Here is a 5,695-nt window from a genome sequence, read left to right on the forward strand (position 1 = left end):
TTTATTGTTTTGAACTTTTTCAACTTACTGCACCACCATACAAGGTGAATACATATCCAGATATAGATTTGCTATCATTCGGATCAGATTGAAAACTAGAATCGATATAACTTTTCAGTTTTAAATTAGATCCACCATATATCAGAAAAATATCTCGAGTCCTTCTCAAGTACTTGAGTATATTTTTTACAGTTTTCTAATGATCCTCTCTGGAATTAGCCTGAATCTGCTTACAATGCCTAAGGCATAAGCAACATCAGGTTTGGTACATAACATAGCATACATTATTGATCCTACTGTCGAAGCATAAAGAATAGAACTCATTCTATTTCTCTCTTCAGGTGTCTTAGGAGATATTTTTTAAGAGAGTTGTATGCTATGATCTATGAGCAAGTAACTTCTTTTACTTCCCTCCATATTGAACCTCTTCAACACAAGGTCAATGTACCTAGACTAGGACAAGCCTAGCATCCTTTTCGATCTATCCCTATAGATCTTAATACCAAGTATATAGGATGCCTCACCCAAGTCTTTCATGAAAAACTTTTGTGATAGCTAAGTCTTGACTGATTGTAACATCGAGATATTATTCTCAATAAGTAGTATGTCATCCACATATAAAATCAAGAAGACAGTAGCACTCTCACTACTCTTCTTGTATACACAAGATTTATCCACATTTTTTATGAAGCCAAACGATTTGACTGTCTCATCAAAATAGATGTTCCAGCTCCTCGATGCTTGCTTTGATCCATAAATGGATCTATTGAGCTTGCAAACTTGATTTGCTCTCCCACTTGAGATAAATCCCTCTAGCTGAGTCATATAAACTTTTTCCTCAAGGTTTTCTTTCATTGAGGAAGGCAGTCTTGACGTCTATCTATCAGATCTTATAGTCATAGTATGCTACTATAGCAAGCATTATCCGAATAGACTTGAGTATGTTTACCGACAAAAAAAATTTTTCATAATCAACATCTTATTTTTGCCTGAAATTTTTTGCCACCAGCTTGGCCTTATAGGTCTCTACTTGGCCATCTGCTCCAATCTTCTTTTTGAAGACCTATTTGCAGCCTATTAGGATCACACCCTTAGGTGCATCAACCAAAGTCCATACTTGGTTGACAAACATAGAGTCCATTTCGGATTTCATGGCATTGAGCCACTTGTCAGAGTCACTACTCATGACAGCTTACGAATAGATCGTGGTATCATCATTCTTAATGATGTGGGTTGTATTATCATTCTTAATGACAAACCCATACCTGAGTGGTACATTATGCACTCTACTCGACCTTCGGAGAGAAGGTGTGTGTAGTGGCTGTGCCTCAACAATGGACACATCTGGTTGTGAACCATTTGGTAAGTCCTGCATGAATTGTAGGTTTGAACTTACTCAAGTTCAACAGACCTCCCACTTTCTCCTTCTTGGATAAACTCTTTCTCCAAGAAAACGACATACTTACCAACAAACACCTTTTATTAAGTAAGATTATAGAAGTAGTATCCTATACTCTCCTTAGGATAATCTACAAACCTGCATATTTCTGATCTAGCATCTAGTATATGTCCATCAATATTTTTCAAATAAGCTGGACAACCTCAAATCTTAAAATGCTTAAGGTTGGGTCTTTTTCCTTTCCACATTTCATATGGAGTGCTAGGAACAGATTTTGAAGGCACTTTATTTAAGATATATACTGCGGCCTCGAGAGTGTATCCCCAAAAGGATATCGAAAGATCCATGAAATACATCATGGACCATACCATATCTAATAAGATGCGATTCCTCCTTTCCATAATTTTATTTAATTGTAGAGTATAAAGAGGTGTCCATTGAGAGAGTATTCTATTTTGTTACAAATAATCGAAGAACTCACTGGATAAGCATTCTCCTCCTCGATCCGATCGAAGAGTTTTAATACTTTTACTAGTTTATTTTTCGACCATTCTTTGATACTCTTTAAATTTCTCAAAGACTTCAGATTTATATTTCATCAAATACACATATCCAAACCTAGACCTATTATCAGTAAATATGATGAAGTAAGAGTATCCATCTCTGGCTTGAGTCAACATTGGACCACATACATCAGTATGTATAAGGTCCAAAATGTCACTTGTCCTTTCTCCATGTTCAGTAAATAGAGTCTTAATCATTTTATTCATAAGGCAAGATTCACAAGTTTCATATGATTCATAATCATAAGAATCAAAGAAATTATCTTTGTATAACTTGTTAATCCTTGACTCATTTATATGGCCAAGTCGGCAGTGTCAAAGGTATGTGACATTCACATCCTCTCTCTTCCTTTTTTTTATATTATCAACATGAAGCATATTATCATTAAGTAAAAGAAATAAAAGACCATTATCAATAAAAGTACTTCCATAATATTCATTAAAAATGTAAATAGAACAATCATTATTCTTTGCAATTATTTCAAAATCTTGTTTCAATAATAATGGTACAGAAATAATATTTATAACAATATCAGGAATATAATAACAGACTTCAGTTCTAAAACTTTATCTGAAGGCAATTTTAAAATTCTGATTCCTACGGTTTCGGCCTGAATGGACTCTCCACTAGCATCAAATAGCTCGAAGTCACCTTTTTTTAGATTTCTTACTTCCTATAGACCCTGCAACGATTTGCAAAGGTATGAACCATAGGTGGTATCCAAAACCCAAAAATTTGAAAATAAAATACTTAATGATAAATTAGTTTGTATCATATACAAATCTTTTAGCAATATTTATCAGTTTCACGGTTGCAAGGTACTCCTTACAATTCCTCTTCCAATGGCCCTCTTTGCCACTGTTGGAAATTATGTCCTAAAGCCAATCATTTGATGATTGTGCTAATTATAAATGTATATGAATTGATAAATAATAAAAATTATTTGATATTTTTCATCACAAAGATACATCTTCTAACGAACTCCTATATTGTGATTAAGTCTTTAGAACTACTTTGATCGATAAAGGAGGATTTATCATGTAATCCTTAAACTGGTTCATGACCAAATGATACGCTATTACTAGGATGATAGCGATATCAAGTGTAGATCATTGTGTACCATATGCATTGGTTGTCCTCATAACCAAATGGTATGGAGATACTGGTATGGCATGCAGGTGAGATATAGGGGTACATCGTCACTGAAAGTGACCAACTGTAGAGCACTCGTTGTCAAGGGTAGCTTGTGAAGGGTATGGGTGTAAGTGTCCCTCTGATTTGAGATCATGACAGTGACTTGCAAGCAACTCACTGTACTTTAGTGCCAAACTAACTGAGTTTCTAATTTAGTGACTGAAGATTTCTGGATGTAGTTAAGTACTTGTCAAGTCGGTGCGTGGTCAAGATGGGATTGACCCCTCCGAATTAGTAGGAGATATGCATCAGTGTATTTCAATTTAGCGAAACTTGAGATTGGATAATACAATATGGATGACTTATCTAGAACTGATAGTTAAATCTTTGGTCATCCTCAAGCATTAGGATCAAAGGGATGAATTATATGGTAACCATACACCAATAGGTTCTTGAATGTTGCTTCACTTTCATTCGACCTATTTGGATGTCGGGTCATCATTGCTAGATGGTTACATCGATTGACTCAAAAATATATTTTTATGCTACCGGCTTAGGTTCGAACCTATAGGGTCACATTCAAAAAAAATTTCTGACTGATCATGTGGCTGATCAATGATTGAGAATCATTCAAGAACTTAATCGTTAATTTGATTGAGGTTAATCTTATGCAAAAGTTGCAATAAATTAATCCACCAAGTGTTAGTGAATTAATGAAGGATTAATTAGTAATTAGATTACTGATTAGCTTAAGTTGATTGAGCAAAGAGAATTAAATAAAATCTAATTGAATTGAATTTAATTAGGTTTGATCTGATTAGGTTATGAGATGACCTAATTGCTAAGAGAAAATTATCCCTGATCTGATCAGGACTTTAGTTTAATCAATTTTTAATTTGATTAGAATTTGATTAAAAATTTATGAACCTAGTTGGATTAGAGTTTATATATTTTATTTGGGCTAAATCGATGTGATTTGGTTTGGATTCAAATAAGAAAACTTAGAGTCCTTATTGGAATAGGACTCTTCTCTCTATGCCAACTCAGATTGCATACCATATATCTCCACATATACAATTATTTTGTGTGAGATTCTTTTACACTAAAGAGTTATTTTCCTTATCTATCGTACATTCAAATTTGATTTGGTTTTGATAAAAAGAAGATTCTAAAATTAGATTTCAAAATATTTCTTATCAAGAGAATCTGTTCTCATCCAGATTAACCTCTCCATGCCAATAAATTTCTTTCTCCTTATATGTGTGACATTTTAAGGATATTTTTTGTGAGAGATTAGTTGGAGAATTGATTTACTATAAACAAATATGGAAAGGGATGTCCCATATTTTTTTGGCATATTTTGAGGTGTGGAATTGTGAAGGGAGGCTGAATCCTGTAAGAGTCCAGGATCATTAGGACTCTTCACCCCACCTCTTTATATACCTATAAAAGGGGATTTTATGGTGTATTTTGTGTGTACAAGATACCAAAAGAGAGCTCTTCATATGGTAGAAGTTTGGGCATGGTTCATAGTATAAAAAATAGAGAGGAGGGTCCTCTCTCTTAGGGTGTGTGCAAAAACTTGAATTTCAGGTTTTTAGTTCTAAGGGTTTGGGAAGAGTGGATACATTAAAAGAAAATTATTTTCTTCTTTATTTTTCTTTTACCTTTTCATCTTCTCCAGATGTCTATCTTCAACCTCTAAAAAGATTTCAAAGATTTGAATAAAGGATCCAGATCAGTCAAGAAGGTCTTCGCGTGAGCTAGCACTCCCAAGAAGACTGATCAGATCGGAGCTTTGAGAGATTTTCCATAGAGGCCAGATGTGTGTGTGGCTGTGAGCAACCAGCAAGGATCCTCTCCACTTTATTTCTCAGAAGTAGAGATCATCAACCCGTGATCAGGTATGGAGTTCTGAACTTAGATTAGAAGTAGATGTGATCTACTGCTCATATGCATGCATGTTGATTTTATCTTCAGATTATTTCAGATTTTATATACAACATAGTATATCATAGATCCTAGAGTAGGTTGATTTGATGATTAGATCATATGTATGTTAGATTAATTTAATTAATCCAGTTATCTTGCCCTGTAATTTTTTCGAAAAAATTTTGAAATACATGCATGAAATCGTCTGCGTTCTCCAACAGCCATATTGATAGTAAGTACCTTTGGTGGAGATCTTTTTCACCTTCTTCTTGGAGATGCTAGCCTTAGGGTTCATCTTCTTCTTAGAACTCTTCAAATGGCTTTGCCTTCTTCTTGCTGATCTTATCAACATGAAGGACTTGAGCCTTTTCACCCTTCAAATGGCTCTTTGCTGTTTTCAACATATTCAGCAGTTCAGGCAAGCTAATGTTCAGTATGTTGATATGATAATTAATAACAAACTGAGAAAAAGAGTCAGGGAGAGACTATAGGATCAAATCTTGGCTCAGTTCACCATCCATTGCAAAATCCAGCTGTCCTAAACAAGTGATCAAATCAATCATCTTAAGGACATGCATTTGCACGGAGGTGCCTTCAGTCATGCGGGCACAGAACAACTGCTTTGATATCTCATATCGAGTAGTTCGATTTTGTTCCATGTATAAC

The sequence above is a fragment of the Elaeis guineensis genome, chromosome 2 (assembly GCF_000442705.2).
Source record: "Elaeis guineensis isolate ETL-2024a chromosome 2, EG11, whole genome shotgun sequence".
Lineage (NCBI taxonomy): Eukaryota > Viridiplantae > Streptophyta > Magnoliopsida > Arecales > Arecaceae > Elaeis > Elaeis guineensis.